Source organism: Xenopus tropicalis, chromosome 10, assembly GCF_000004195.4.
Source record: "Xenopus tropicalis strain Nigerian chromosome 10, UCB_Xtro_10.0, whole genome shotgun sequence".
Classification (NCBI taxonomy): domain Eukaryota; kingdom Metazoa; phylum Chordata; class Amphibia; order Anura; family Pipidae; genus Xenopus; species Xenopus tropicalis.
The window spans coordinates 51807692-51824506 of NC_030686.2; the positions used below are offsets into that span (position 1 = coordinate 51807692).

Here is a 16815-nt window from a genome sequence, read left to right on the forward strand (position 1 = left end):
GAGGGCCGCTAGAGAGACCCCTAACGTCTGCACCGACAGGAGGGCCGCTAGAGGAACCCCTAACGTCTGCACCGACAGGAGGGCCGCTAGAGAAACCCCTAACGTCTGGCCACCGACAGGAAGGCCGCTAGAGAAACCCGCTAACGTCTGCACCGACAGGAGGGCCGCTAGAGAGACCCCTAACGTCTGCACCGACAGGAGGGCCGCTAGAGAAACCCCTAACGTCTGCACCGACAGGAGGGCCGCTAGAGAGCCCTAACGTCTGCACCGACAGGAGGGCGCGCTAGAGAAACCCCTAACGTCTGCACCGACAGGAGGGCCGCTAGAGAAAACCCCTAACGTCTGCACTGACAGGAGGGCCGCTAGAGAGACCCCTAACGTCTGCACCGACAGGAGGGCCGCTAGAGAAACCCCTAACGTCTGCACCGACAGGAGGGCCGATAGATGAACCCCTAACGTCTGCACCTACAGGAGGGCCGATAGAGAAACCCCTAACGTCTGCGACGACAGGAGGGCCGCTAGAGAGACCCCTAACGTCTGCACCGACAGGAGGGCCGCTAGAGATACCCCTAACGTCTGCACCGACAGGAGGGCCGCTAGAGAAACCCCTAACGTCTGCACCGACAGGAGGGCCGCTAGAGAGACCCCTAACGTCTGCACCGACAGGAGGGCCGATAGAGAAACCCCTAACGTCTGCACCGACAGGAGGGCCGATAGAGAAACCCCTAACGTCTGCACCTACAGGAGGGCCGCTAGAAGATAACGCCCTAACGTCTGCACCGACAGGAGGGCCGCTAGAGATACCCCTAACGTCTGCACCGACAGGAGGGCCGATAGAGAAACCCCTAACGTCTGCACCGACAGGAGGGCCGCTAGAGAAACCCCTAACGTCTGCACCGACAGGAGGGCCGCTAGAGAAACCCTAACGTCTGCACCGACAGGAGGGCCGCTAGAGAAACCCCTAACGTCTGCACCGACTAGGAGGGCCGCTAGAGATACCCCTAACGTCTGCACCGACAGGAGGGCCGCTAGAGAACCCCTAACGTCTGCACCGACAGGAGGGCCGCTAGAGAAACCCCTAACGTCTGCACCGACAGGAGGGCCGCTAGAGAGACCCCTAACGTCTGCACCGACAGGAGGGCCGCTAGAGAACCCCTAACGTCTGCACCGACAGGAGGGCCGCTAGAGAAACCCCTAACGTCTGCACCGACAGGAGGGCCGCTAGAGAAACCCCTAACGTCTGCACCGACAGGAGGGCCGCTAGAGAAACCCCTAACGTCTGCAATCGCCGACAGGAGGGCCGCTAGAGAAACCCCTAACGTCTGCACCTACAGGAGGGCCGCTAGAGAAACCCCTAACGTCTGCACCGACAGGAGGCCGCTAGAGAGACCCCTAACGTCTGCACCGACAGGAGGGCCGCTAGAGAAACCCCTAACGTCTGCACCGACAGGAGGGCCGCTAGAGAACCTAACGTCTGCACCGACAGGAGGGCCGCTAGAGAAACCCCTAACGTCTGCACCGACAGGAGGGCCGCTAGAGAGACCCCTAACGTCTGCACCGACGAGGAGGGCCGCTAGAGAAACCCCTAACGTCTGCACCGACAGGAGGGCCGCTAGAGAAACCCCTACGTCTGCACCGACAGGAGGGCCGCTAGAGGAAACCCCTAACGTCTGCACCGACAGGAGGGCCGCTAGAGAAACCCCTAACGTCTGCACCGACAGGAGGGCCGCTAGAGAAACCCCTAACGTCTGCACCGACAGGAGGGCCGCTAGAGAAACCCCTAACGTCTGCACCGACAGGAGGGCCGCTAGAGAGACCCCTAACGTCTGCACCGACAGGAGGGCCGCTAGAGAAACCCCTAACGTCTGCACCGACAGGAGGGCCGCTAGAGAAACCCCTAACGTCTGCACCGACAGGAGGGCCGCTAGAGAAACCCCTAACGTCTGCACCGACAGGAGGGCCGCTAGAGAGACCCCTAACGTCTGCACCGACAGGAGGGCCGCTAGAGAAACCCCTAACGTCTGCACCGACAGGAGGGCCGCTAGAGAGGACCCCTAACGTCTGCACCGACAGGAGGGCCCTAGAGAAACCCCTAACGTCTGCACCGACAGGAGGGCCGCTAGAGAAACCCCTAACGTCTGCACCGACAGGAGGGCCGCTAGAGGACCCGCTAACGTCTGCACAGCGCGACAGGAGGGCCGCTAGAGAGACCCCTAACGTCTGCACCGACAGGAGGGCCGCTAGAGAAACCCCTAACGTCTGCACCTACAGGAGGGCCGATAGAGAAACCCCTAACGTCTGCACGACAGGAGGGCCGCTAGAGAGACCCCTAACGTCTGCACCGACAGGAGGGCCGATAGAGAAACCCCTAACGTCTGCACCGACAGGAGGGCCGCTAGAGTAAGCCCTAACGTCTGCACCGACAGGAGGGCCGATAGAGAAACCCCTAACGTCTGCACTGACAGGAGGGCCGATAGAGAAACCCCTAACGTCTGCACCGACAGGAGGGCCGCTAGAGAGACCCCTAACGTCTGCACCTACAGGAGGGCCGCTAGAGAAACCCCTAACGTCTGCACCGACAGGAGGGCCGCTAGAGAGACCCCTAACGTCTGCACCGACAGGAGGGCCGCTAGAGAGACCCCTAACGTCTGCACCGACAGGAGGGCCGCTAGAGAGGACCCCTAACGTCTGCACCGACAGGAGGGCCGCTAGAGAGACCCCTAACGTCTGCACCTACAGGAGGGCCGATAGAGAAACCCCTAACGTCTGCACCGACAGGAGGGCCGCTAGAGAAACCCCTAACGTCTGCACCGACAGGAGGGCCGCTAGAGAAACCCCTAACGTCTGCACTGACAGGAGGGCCGCTAGAGAAACCCCTAACGTCTGCACCGACAGGAGGGCCGCTAGAGAGACCCCTAACGTCTGCACCTACAGGAGGGCCGCTAGAGAGACCCCTAACGTCTGCACCGACAGGAGGGCCGATAGAGAGACCCCTAACGTCTGCACCGACAGGAGGGCCGATAGAGAGACCCCTAACGTCTGCACCGACAGGAGGCCGACTAGAGAGACCCCTAACGTCTGCACCTACAGGAGGGCCGATAGAGAACCCCTAACGTCTGCACCTACAGGAGGGCCGCTAGAGAAACCCCTAACGTCTGCACCGACAGGAGGGCCGCTAGAAAAACCCCTAACGTCTGCACCGACAGGAGGGCCGCTAGAGAAACCCCTAACGTCTGCACCGACAGGAGGGCCGCTAGAGAACCCCTAACGTCGCACCGACAGGAGGGCCGCTAGAGAAACCCCTAACGTCTGCACCTACAGGAGGGCCGCTAGAGAAACCCCTAACGTCTGCACTGACAGGAGGGCCGGCATAGACCCTAACGTCTGCACCGACAGGAGGGCCGCTAGAGAGACCCCTAACGTCTGCACCGACAGGAGGGCCGCTAGAGAGACCCCTAACGTCTGCACCGACAGGAGGGCCGCTAGAGAAACCCCTAACGTCTGCACCGACAGGAGGGCCGCTAGAGAGACCCCTAACGTCTGCACCGACAGGAGGGCCGCTAGAGATACCCCTAACGTCTGCACTGACAGGAGGGCCGATAGAGAACCCCTAACGTCTGCACCTACAGGAGGGCCGCTAGAGAGACCCCTAACGTCTGCACCGACAGGAGGGCCGCTAGAGAGACCCCTAACGTCTGCACCGACAGGAGGGCCGCTAGAGAGACCCCTAACGTCTGCACCGACAGGAGGGCCGCTAGAGAAACCCCTAACGTCTGCACCGACAGGAGGGCCGCCCTAGAGAAACCCTAACCGTCTGCACCGACAGGAGGGCCGCTAGAGAAACCCCTAACGTCTGCACCGACAGGAGGGCCGATAGAGATACCCCTAACGTCTGCACTACAGGAGGGCCGCTAGAAGACCCCTTAACGTCTGCACCGACAGGAGGGCCGATAGAGATACCCCTAACGTCTGCACCTACAGGAGGGCCGCTAGAGAAACCCCTAACGTCTGCACCGACAGGAGGGCCGATAGAGAAACCCCTAACGTCTGCACCGACAGGAGGGCCGCTAGAGAAACCCCTAACGTCTGCACCTTACAGGAGCCGCTAGAGAAACCCTACGTCTGCACCGACAGGAGGGCCGCTAGAGAAACCCCTAACGTCTGCACCTACAGGAGGGCCGATAGAGAAACCCCTAACGTCTGCACCTACAGGAGGGCCGATAGAGAAACCCCTAACGTCTGCACCTACAGGAGGGCCGATAGAGAAACCCCTAACGTCTGCACCGACAGGAGGGCCGCTAGAGAGACCCCTAACGTCGCTAGAGAAACCCCTAACGTCTGCACTGACAGGAGGGCCGATAGAGAAACCCCTAACGTCTGCACCTACAGGAGGGCCGCTAGAGAGACCCCTAACGTCTGCACCGACAGGAGGGCCGCTAGAGAACCCCTAACGTCTGCACCGACAGGAGGGCCGCTAGAGAAACCCCTAACGTCTGCACCGACAGGAGGGCCGCTAGAGAGACCCCTAACGTCTGCACCCAGACAGGAGGGCCGCTAGAGAATACCCTAACGTCTGCACCGACAGGAGGGCCGCTAGAGAAACCCCTAACGTCTGCACCGACAGGAGGGCCGCTAGAGATACCCCCTAACGTCTGCACCGACAGGAGGGCCGCTAGAGAAACCCCTAACGTCTGCACCGACAGGAGGGCCGCTAGAGAAACCCCTAACGTCTGCACTGACAGGAGGAGGCCGCTAGAGAAACCCCTAACGTCTGCACCGACAGGAGGGCCGCTAGAGAAACCCCTAACGTCTGCACCGACAGGAGGGCCGCTAGAGAGACCCCTAACGTCTGCACCGACAGGAGGGCCGCTAGAGAGACCCCTAACGTCTGCACCGACAGGAGGGCGATATAGAGAGACCCCTAACGTCTGCACCTACAGGAGGGCCGCTAGAGAAACCCCTAACGTCTGCACCGACAGGAGGGCCGCTAGAGAAACCCCTAACGTCTGCACCGACAGGAGGGCCGCTAGAGAAACCCCTAACGTCTGCACCGACAGGAGGGCCGCTAGTAGAACCCTAACGTCTGCACCGACAGGAGGGCCGCTAGAGAAACCCCTAACGTCTGCACCGACAGGAGGGCCGATAGAGAAACCCCTAACGTCTGCACCGACAGGAGGGCCGCTAGAGACCCCTAACGTCTGCACCGACAGGAGGGCCGATAGAGAAACCCTAAACGTCTGCACCGACAGGAGGGCCGCCTAGAGAACCCCTAACGTCTGCACCGACAGGAGGGCCGCTAGAGAAACCCCTAACGTCTGCACCGACAGGAGGGCCGCTAGAGAAACCCCCTAACGTCTGCACCGACAGGAGGGCCGCTAGAGAAACCCCTAACGTCTGCACCGACAGGAGGGCCGCTAGAGAAACCCCTAACGTCTGCACCGACAGGAGGGCCGCTAGAGAAACCCCTAACGTCTGCACCGACAGGAGGGCCGCTAGAGAGACCCCTAACGTCTGCACCGACAGGAGGGCCGCTAGAGAAACCCCTAACGTCTGCACCGACAGGAGGGCCGCTAGAGAACCCCTAACGTCTGCACCGACAGGAGGGCCGCTAGAGAAACCCCTAACGTCTGCACCTACAGGAGGGCATAGAGAAACCCCTAACGTCTGCACCTACAGGAGGGCCGCTAGAGAGACCCCTAACGTCTGCACCTACAGGAGGGCCGCTAGAGAGAACCCCTAACGTCTGCACCGACAGGAGGGCCGCTAGAGAACCCCTAACGTCTGCACCTACAGGAGGGCCGCTAGAGAAACCCCTAACGTCTGCACCGACAGGAGGGCCGCTAGAGAAACCCCTAACTCTGCACCGACAGGAGGGCCGCTAGAGAAACCCCTAACGTCTGCACCGACAGGAGGGCCGCTAGAGAGACCCCTAACGTCTGCACCGACAGGAGGCCGCTAGAGAGACCCCTAACGTCTGCACCGACAGGAGGGCCGCTAGAGACTAGAGAAACCCCTAACGTCTGCACCGACAGGAGGGCCGCTAGAGAACCCCTAACGTCTGCACCGACAGGAGGGCCGCTAGAGAAACCCCTAACGTCTGCACCGACAGGAGGGCCGCTAGAGAAACCCCTAACGTCTGCACCGACAGGAGGGCCGCTAGAGAAACCCCTAACGTCTGCACCGACAGGAGGGCCGATAGAGAAACCCCTAACGTCTGCACCGACAGGAGGGCCGATAGAAAACCCCTAACGTCTGCACCGACAGGAGGGCCAATAGAGAAACCCCTAACATCTGCACCGACAGGAGGGCCGCTAGAGAGACCCCTAACGTCTGCACCGACAGGAGGGCCGCTAGAGAACCCCTAACGTCTGCACCGACAGGAGGGCCGCAGAAGAACCCCTAACGTCTGCACCTACAGGAGGGCCGCTAGAGAAACCCCTAACGTCTGCACCGACAGGAGGGCCGCTAGAGAAACCCCTAACGTCTGCACCGACAGGAGGGCCGCTAGAGAAACCCCTAACGTCTGCACTGACAGGAGGGCCGATAGAGAAACCCCTAACGTCTGCACTGACAGGAGGGCCGATAGAGAAACCCCTAACATCTGCACCGACAGGAGGGCCGCTAGAGAACCCCTAACGTCTGCACCTACAGGAGGGCCGCTAGAGAGACCCCTAACGTCTGCACCGACCAGGCAAGCGGTCGCTGCAGGAGGGCCGCTAGAGAGACCCCTAACGTCTGCACCGACAGGAGGGCCGCTAGAGAAACCCCTAACGTCTGCACCTACAGGAGGGCCGAATAGAGAAACCCCTAACGTCTGCACCGACAGGAGGGCCGCTAAAGATACCCCTAACGTCTGCAGACAGGAGGGCCGCTAGAGAAACCCCTAACGTCTGCACCGACAGGAGGCGGCCGGCTAGAGAAACCCCTAACGTCTGCACCGACAGGAGGGCCGCTAGAGAGACCCCTAACGTCTGCACCTACAGGAGGGCCGCTAGCAGAGAACCCCTAACGTCTGCACCGACAGGAGGGCCGCTAGAAGACCCCTAACGTCTGCACCGACAGGAGGGCCGATAGAGAGACCCCTAACGTCTGCACCGACAGGAGGGCCGATAGAGAGACCCCTAACGTCTGCACCTACAGGAGGGCCGATAGAGAGACCCCTAACGTCTGCACCTACAGGAGGGCCGCTAGAGATACCCCTAACGTCTGCACCGACAGGAGGGCCGCTAGAGATACCCCTAACGTCTGCACCGACAGGAGGGCCGCTAGAGATACCCCTAACGTCTGCACCGACAGGAGGGCCGCTAGAGAAACCCCTAACGTCTGCACCGACAGGAGGGCCGCTAGAGAAACCCCCTAACGTCTGCACCGACAGGAGGGCCGCTAGAGAAACCCCTAACGTCTGCACCGACAGGAGGGCCGCTAGAAAACCCCTAACGTCACTGCACCGACAGGAGGGCCGCTAGAGAAACCCCTAACGTCTGCACCGGAGGGCCGCTAGAGAAACCCCTAACGTCTGCACCGACAGGAGGGCCGAGAGAGAGACCCCTAACGTCTGCACCTACAGGAGGGCCGCTAGAAAAACCCCTAACGTCTGCACCGACAGGAGGGCCGCTAGAGAGACCCCTAACGTCTGCACCGACAGGAGGGCCGCTAGAGAAACCCCTAACGTCTGCACCGACAGGAGGGCCGCTAGAGAAACCCCTAACGTCTGCACCGACAGGAGGGCCGCTAGAGAAACCCCTAACGTCTGCACCGACAGGAGGGCCGCTAGAGAAACCCCTAACGTCTGCACCGACAGGAGGGCCGCTAGAGAAAAGGATATTAGAAGTCATTCGTGTCATAGGATATAGTGCAAGTAAAAGAGACAGTAGAACACAGGTACTTACCATACAGGTAGGTGAGGGCACATATTAACTCAGCACTGCCATCTAGTGACTGCTCAGTGTATCACACAAACTGAACCATAGCAAAACCAGTCCCAGTAGTGGGCCCCAGTACATAGCACAACAGGGTAAAGTACAGGGAGTAACAAGCACAGATGTAAAGGTGAATCCGGCAGAGGGGGGCCCATAGGCACCCCCATAGCGCAGAGCCATCTGTGTATGTAATTAACAGGCAATAGACAACCTGCCCCCATCTCCACTTAACCCTTTATATCCGAGGCCTGAATACTGCCCTAATCAGGAGCTGATACATGTACCCAGATCCAAAGGGGAACAAAGATGGCACAAGTGGTGCCTATACCTACTGCCCCAGTCTTGCACTTCCATGCACAGCCCATCATCCGTCCTGCACTCCCCACAGGCTTGTATTGTATGAATTACTCAATCTTCTAGCAGCACCATAAAAGCACTGCTCAGAATCCATAACACTGTTACAGCACTGAGGAACCCCATACCCATATACAAAACTGGATTCTCAGTGCTTCCTGCTCCTGGGCTGCTCTCTTTCCCATGGTCAGGCAGGAAACCCCCCCCCCCCCCCCCCCCTGGGTAAGTGAATCCAATCTCCCCCCAGTACTTACCCAGGTACAGAGCTCTGATTCTCTGTACTTCCTGCTCCTGGGCTGCTCTCTTTCCCATGGTCAGGCAGGAACCTCCCCCTGGGTAAGTGAATCCAATCTCCCCCCCCCCAGTACTTACCCAGGTACAGAGCTCTGATTCTCTGTACTTCCTGCTCCTGGGCTGCTCTCTTTCCCATGGTCAGGCAGGAACCTCCCCCTGGGTAAGTGAATCCAATCTCCCCCCTACTTACCCAGGTACAGAGCTCTGATTCTCTGTACTTCCTGCTCCTGGGCTGCTCTCTTTCCCATGGTCAGGCAGGAACCCCACCCTGGGTAAGTGAATCCAATCTCCCCCCCAGTACTTACCCAGGTACAGAGCTCTGATTCTCTGTACTTCCTGCTCCTGGGCTGCTCTCTTTCCCATGGTCAGGCAGGAACCTCCCCCCGGGTAAGTGAATCCAATCTCCCCCCAGTACTTACCCAGGTACAGAGCTCTGATTCTCTGTACTTCCTGCTCCTGGGCTGCTCTCTTTCCCATGGTCAGGCAGGGGGCAGTTCATGGGGATGAGGGAAAGCACCATACCCCTGAGAGTTCAGATGTATTACAGTGTAAGGCCTGTATTAGAGTCTATACACATAGAGACTACACAGCCAGCAGTTCTATAAAATGAAGCCATGTCATTGTGCCTGTCCCCGTGGGTGCCATTAATGGATGGGTGCCACCCTACATGTGACCAGGGTTAAAGCAGAGAAACCTGACAGAAAGAGGCACAATTTATTATAGAAACACACAACATGTAATTACTGGCAGAATGTTTAGCACTAAACTGTGTGACAATTTATTATTTACAAAAGGATTGTTAGCCAATAAATCTGGATGCAATGCTATTGGGGCTCAGTGGGGCTAAGCATAGCAGCACCCTATAAATCATTCTGTCCTTGGGTGCCGAGTGTGAAAGCCGGGCTCAGTGGGGCTAGGCATAGCAGCACCCTATAAATCATTCTGTCCTTGGGTGCCGAGTGTGAAAGCCGGGCTCAGTGGGGCTAGGCATAGCATCACCCTATAAATCAGTCAGTCCTTGGGTGCCGAGTGTGATAGCCGGGCTCAGTGGGGCTAAGCATAGCAGCACCCTATAAATCATTCTGTCCTTGGGTGCCGAGTGTGAAAGCCGGGCTCAGTGGGGCTAGGCATAGCAGCACCCTATAAATCAGTCAGTCCTTGGGTGCCGAGTGTGATAGCCGGGCTCAGTGGGGCTAGGCATAGCAGCACCCTATAAATCATTCTGTCCTTGGGTGCCGTGTGTGGAAGCCAGGCTCAGTGGGGCTAGGCATAGCAGCACCCTATAAATCAGTCAGTCCTTGGGTGCCGAGTGTGAAAGCCGGGCTCAGTGGGGCTAGGCATAGCAGCACCCTATAAATCATTCAGTCCTTGGGTGCCGAGTGTGAAAGCCGGGCTCAGTGGGGCTAGGCATAGCAGCACCCTATAAATCATCCTGTCCTTGGGTGCCGAGCCGGGCTCAGTGGGGCTAGGCATAGCAGCACCCTATAAATCATTCTGTCCTTGGGTGCCGAGTGTGAAAGCCGGGCTCAGTGGGGCTAGGCATAGCAGCACCCTATAAATCATTCTGTCCTTGGGTGCCGAGTGTGAAAGCCGGGCTCAGTGGGGCTAGGCATAGCAGCACCCTATAAATCATTCTGTCCTTGGGTGCCGAGTGTGAAAGCCGGGCTCAGTGGGGCTAAGCATAGCAGCACCCTATAAAATCATTCTGTCCTTGGGTGCCGAGTGTGAAAGCCGGGCTCAGTGGGGCTAGGCATAGCAGCACCCTATAAATCATTCTGTCCTTGGGTGCCGTGTGTGGAAGCCAGGCTCAGTGGGCTAGGCATAGCAGCACCCTATAAATCAGTCAGTCCTTGGGTGCCGAGTGTGAAAGCCGGGCTCAGTGGGGCTAGGCATAGCAGCACCCTATAAATCATTCAGTCCTTGGGTGCCGAGTGTGAAAGCCGCGGCTCAGTGGGGCTAGGCATAGCAGCACCCTATAAATCATCCTGTCCTGGGTGCCGAGTGTGATAGCCGGGCTCAGTGGCTAGGCATAGCAGCACCCTATAAATCATTCAGTCCTTGGGTGCTGAGTGTGAAAGCCGGGCTCAGTGGGGCTAGGCATAGCAGCACCCTATAAATCATTCAGTCCTTGGTGCCGAGTGTGAAAGCCGGGCTCAGTGGGGCTAGGCATAGCAGCACCCTATAAATCATTCAGTCCTTGGGTGCCGAGTGTGAAAGCCAGGCTCAGTGGGGCTAGGCATAGCAGCACCCTATAAATCATTCTGTCCTTGGGTGCCGAGTGTGAAAGCCGGGCTCAGTGGGGCTAGGCATAGCAGCACCCTATAAATCATTCAGTCCTTGGGTGCCGAGTGTGAAAGCCGGGCTCAGTGGGGCTAGGCATAGCAGCACCCTATAAATCATTCTGTCCTTGGGTGCCGAGTGTGAAAGCCGGGCTCAGTGGGGCTAAATGTTAGGCACCCCCAGTGATTATCTTACCCCCCTGCCTGTGCTCCTATTAGCAGAAAATCCCCCTAGCTGGGGTACAAGCAGTTGAGTGTAGGGATGCACCAAATCCACTTTTTTGGATTCGGCCGAACCCTTGAATCCATCGTTACAAATTGACCGAATACCGAAACGATTCTGAATCCTATGCTATTAGCATATGCTAATTGGGTTTTGGAAGGGTTAAATGATCAACTTCCGAGTTTACGTGACAAGAAGTCACGCGATGTTTAGGGTTTGGTTCGGCCAGAAGTGCGGAATCTGCGGAAAGAGGCTGAATCCCAAACAGATCCTGGATTGGGTGCATCCCTCGTGCAACGACCCCCTTCCTTCATTCTCCTTTCGCAAAAAAAAAAGTGCAGCTTTTGACTCTAGTGCACAAGCGCAGCCGGCACACGGGTCGCTCCCCCGCATGTACCCCAGGCCGGGGCAGTTTCTTGCTAGCAGGAGCACCAGCCCGGGGTATCAGGTAAATCTGGGCACACCCTAAGGGGAATGCTAGTTGTATTTATGGCAAAGAAAGTTCACCCAGCACACCCTTACCTCCTCCAACAATTCTTACTCGGTGCCCAGCACACCCTTACCTCCTCCAACAATTCTTACTCGGTGCCCAGCACACCCTTACCTCCTCCAACAATTCTTACTCGGTGCCCAGCACACCCTTACCTCCTCCAACAATTCTTACTCGGTGCCCAGCACACCCTTACCCTCCTCCAACAATTCTTACTCGGTGCCCAGCACACCCTTACCTTCTCCAACAATTCTTACTCGGTGCCCAGCCAACAATTCTTACTCTGTGCCCAGCACACCCTTACCTTCTCCAACAATTCTTACTCGGTGCCCAGCACACCCTTACCTCCTCCAACAATTCTTACTCGGTGCCCAGCACACCCTTACCTCCTCCAACAATTCTTACTCGGTGCCCAGCACACCCTTACCTCCTCCAACAATTCTTACTCAGTGCCCAGCACACCCTTACCTTCTCCAACAATTCTTACTCGGAGCCCAGCACACCTTACCTCCTCCAACAATTCTTACTCGGTGCCCAGCACACCCTTACCTTCTCCAACAATTCTTACTCGGTGCCCAGCACACCCTTACCTCCTCCAACAATTCTTACTCGGTGCCCAGCACACCCTTACCTTCTCCAACAATTCTTACTCGGTGCCCAGCACACCCTTACCTCCTCCAACAATTCTTACTCGGTGCCCAGCACACCCTTACCTCCTCCAACAATTCTTACTCGGTGCCCAGCACACCCTTACCTCCTCCAACAATTCTTACTCAGTGCCCAGCACACCCTTACCTCCTCCAACAATTCTTACTCGGAGCCCAGCACACCCTTACCTCCTCCAACAATTCTTAAGCACACCCTTACCTCCTCCAACAATTCTTACTCGGTGCCCAGCACACCCTTACCTCCTCCAACAATTCTTACTCGGTGCCCAGCACACCCTTACCTCCTCCAACAATTCTTACTCGACCCAGCACACCCTTACCTCCTCCAACAATTCTTTACTCGGTGCCCAGCACACCCTACCTTCTCCAACCATTCTTACTCGGTGCCCAGCACACCCTTACCTCCTCCAACAATTCTTACTCCGTGCCCAGCACACCCTTACCTCCTCCAACAATTCTTACTCGGTGCCCAGCACAACCCTTACCTCCTCCAACAATTCTTACTCGGTGCCCAGCACACCCTTACCTCCTCCAACAATTCTTACTCGGAGCCCAGCACACCCTTACCTCCTCCAACAATTCTTACTCGGAGCCCAGCACACCCTTACCTCCTCCAACAATTCTTACTCGGTGCCCAGCACACCCTTACCTCCTCCAACAATTCTTACTCGTGCCCAGCACACCCATTACCTTCTCCAACACATTCTTACTCGGTGCCCAGCACACCCTTACCTCCTCCAACAATTCTTACTCGGTGCCCAGCACACCCTTACCTCCTCCAACAATTCTTACTCGGTGCCCCAGCACACCCTTACCTCCTCCAACAATTCTTACTCGGAAGCCAGCACACCCTTACCTCCTCCAACAATTCTTACTCGGTGCCCAGCACACCCTTACCTCCTCCAACAATTCACTCGGTGCCCAGCACACCCTTACCTTCTCCAACAATTCTTACTCGGTGCCCAGCACACCCTTACCTCCTCCAACAATTCTTACCGGAGCCCAGCACACCCTTACCTCCTCCAACAATTCTTACTCGGTGCCCAGCACACCCTTACCTCCTCCAACAATTCTTACTCGGTGCCCAGCACACCCTTACCTTCTCCAACAATTCTTACTCGGTGCCCAGCACACCCTTACCTCCTCCAACAATTCTTACTCGGTGCCCAGCACACCCTTACCTCCTCCAACAATTCTTACTCGGTGCCCAGCACACCCTTACCTCCTCCAACAATTCTTACTCGGTGCCCAGCACACCCTTACCTTCTCCAACAATTCTTACTCGGAGCCCAGCACACCCTTACCTCCTCCAACAATTCTTACTCGGAGCCCAGCACACCCTTACCTCCTCCAACAATTCTTACTCGGTGCCCAGCACACCCTTACCTCCTCCAACAATTCTTACTCGGTGCCCAGCACACCCTTACCTCCTCCAACAATTCTTACTCGGTGCCCAGCACACCCTTACCTCCTCCAACAATTCTTACTCGGTGCCCAGCACACCCTTACCTCCTCCAACAATTCTTACTCGGTGCCCAGCACACCCTTACCTCTCCAACAATTCTTACTCGGTGCCCAGCACACCCTTACCTCCTCCAACAATTCTTACTCGGTGCCCAGCACACCCTTACCTTCTCCAACAATTCTTACTCGGTGCCCAGCACACCCTTACCTCCTCCAACAATTCTTACTCGGTGCCCAGCACACCCTTACCTCCTCCAACAATTCTTACTCGGTGCCCAGCACACCCTTACCTTCTCCAACAATTCTTACTCGGTGCCCAGCACACCCTTACCTCCTCCAACAATTCTTACTCGGTGCCCAGCACACCCTTACCTCCTCCAACACAGCCCAAAGAGTCAGCACTCCCAGCACAAAAATAGTTGCCGGCACAACGAGTGTAATGGGGCTTAGCCCCTGCGTGTTTAGTCAAAAAATAGCAGCTAAACCCCGCTTGCATTACACTCGTTGTGCCGGGCAACTAGTTGTGTTTAATGGCACCACTCTGACTGTATAGGGTGCCCTGGCACAGTCTGAAGTAACAAGGGTCCGGCACGTTTTATTGGGGAAAGGGGTGATGATGAATGGGAGTACACCGTGGTGTTTCTGAGAAGAGTGTGGCGCAAGGAATAAACCCACTGGCAGCGTTCCTGGAGCCTAAAAATAAGCAATATGAATATTGTTAAGTTGCAATATAGTGGCGTTCAGCTTCCCACTAGCAGTAAATGTACACTTAGCCCTTAGTACCACATGGGACAAAAACGCAGGCTAACAATGAGCCCCTACACTGGCACCAGCCCAATACCTTGCCTGCACCGTCTCCACACAGGTACAGTGGCATTTCCAGCCTAATTACCATGGCATATGCCTGTACCTGGGCACAGACAAGGCTTCCAGGGGCAGGGAAGGTACCAGGCTGGTAGCAGCTTAGGGGCAGAGAACCAGCCCTGTGTGGCACTAGCCTAACAGCTTAATTATCTAGCCGTAAGAACTGTCCCTCACCGCTGGTTTTAAGGGAGTTACTGGAGCTTGTGCTCATGTGACCGTGTACATAGGCAACCCCGACAGGCCAATGAAATGAGAGTAATGTAGTGAGGGCATTCTGGGAGACAGAGAAGGATCTGGGAGCAAGGAAGGGGCCCAACAAATTGTACTCACTCATAACATTGCAGCTGGGTTTAGGCAAATCCAGAGGCTTCACTTGATTCATTTTGGTGCAGGAGCTGCTTCCTAGAAATAAAAATGCAATAAAAACCACCGTCCAACAGATGCCTCTAATTTGTGGCAGAATGTTCTGCAGGAACTCGGATTTACCTTCACGTAGAACTGCCCCACAATGCATTAGGCACAAGCGAGCTGTAGGAGGCACAGGACACTGGCACAACCTGATGACCAGGCCCGGACTGGCTATCTGTGGGTTCTGGCAAGTGCCAGAGGGGCTGCAGTGCCATAAACAGTCACTATTTACTGGGCTCATGGGGGGGGGGCAGCTGTTTGGCCCTATGGGTAGTGATGGGTGAAATGTTTTGCCAGGCATGGATTTGCAGCGAATTTCCGCGTTTCGCCGTTGGCGGATTGTTTTGCGAAACGGATGAAAAAATTCCCGCAGAAAACTTTGCTGCACATCCAAAAATTGTCACGGGCGACAAAATAATAGCCATGGGCGACAAAATAATAGCCACGGGCGACAAAATAATAGCCACGGGTGACAAAATAATAGCCACGGGCGACAAAATAATAGCCACGGGTGACAGAAGAATAGTCGCGGGCAACAATTTTTTTGGCGCACAACATTTTCGCCATTTCACGAATTTTTCACCGTTTCAGATTCGCTAATCACTACCTATGGGTACTTAGAATGTCATGGCCATTCTGCTTCCATCATTAGGCCCCCACTGTATATCCCCAGTACCCAGGCCCACCCAGGAATACTAACAGATACATGTAAACTCTCTGGGCAATGTCATTTGGCACACCCCCACCAGGGGCCAATGGGCCAATATTATATTTAATCTATTTGGGTGCGCACCATACCCACCCCCTACAGTGTCTTCTCTCCTTCTGCTTACACCACTCTCCCCACCCATAACTGGGGGGGGGGACAACAGCAGCAAGTACAGTGGAGAGGAAAGAGACCAACAGCAAGGGCACTGCCCAGGGCAGATATGGTTCATGCGCTGGGGGAAATAAGCTGCTCTGAATGGTAACTTGCTAGCCAACAATGCCCAGGACTAGGGAACCATATTGCACCCTCTGTAAGTCACTTACCTTTTCTCTCCTATCTGTCCACCAACTGGTCTAGGCACATCATAAGCATAGTCTGAATCGCTGTCACTTTCTGGGAAGACAGAAGGCCGTTGTGTGAATATGCAGTGTGTAGAAATGCGACAGAGACGCGCAGCTTGGGGGTACGGGGACGCACAGCTTGGCCAATCAAGTGCCAGCATCTGTGCTCCACAGTCTCACTCACAAGTGGCTGTCAGTGTGATCTCAGTTTCATGTCTGTATTTACCTGAATAATCCAGCTGTGCTGTTACCCCTCCATCTGTGGGATAAAGAGGCTGAGTTGTTACCCCTCCATCTGTGGGATAAAGAGGCTGAGTTGTTACCCCTCCATCTGTGGGATAAAGAGGCTGAGTTGTTACCCCTCCATCTGTGGGATAAAGAGGCTGAGTTGTTACCCCTCCATCTGTGGATAAAGAGGCTGAGTTGTTACCCCTCCATCTGTGGATAAAGAGGCTGAGTTGTTACCCCTCCATCTGTGGGATAAAGAGGCTGAGTTGTTTACCCCTCCATCTGTGGGATAAAGAGGCTGAGTTGTTACCCCTCCATCTGTGGGATAAAGAGGCTGAGTTGTTACCCCTCCATCTGTGGGATAAAGAGGCTGAGTTGTTACCCCTCCATCTGTGGGATAAAGAGGCTGAGTTGTTACCCCTCCATCTGTGGGATAAAGAGGCTGAGTTGTTACCCCTCCATCTGTGGGATAAAGAGGCTGAGTTGTTACCCCTCCATCTGTGGGATAAAGAGGCTGAGTTGTTACCCCTCCATCTGTGGGATAAAGAGGCTGAGTTGTTACCCCTCCATCTGT

At 56.2% G+C, this 16815-nt stretch overlaps 1 long non-coding RNA gene across 1 annotated transcript; it reads right to left on the minus strand.

Annotated features, from left to right (window-relative positions):
- Window positions 1-13997: 13997 nt before the first annotated feature.
- LOC116407981 lies at window positions 13998-16416 on the minus strand. The gene is made up of 4 exons (XR_004220663.1): window positions 16240-16416; window positions 15996-16065; window positions 14886-14957; window positions 13998-14384 (listed from the first exon to the last, which is right to left on the minus strand). It is a non-coding gene; the product is annotated as an uncharacterized LOC116407981 (long non-coding RNA).
- Between the last annotated feature and the right edge of the window lie 399 nt (window positions 16417-16815).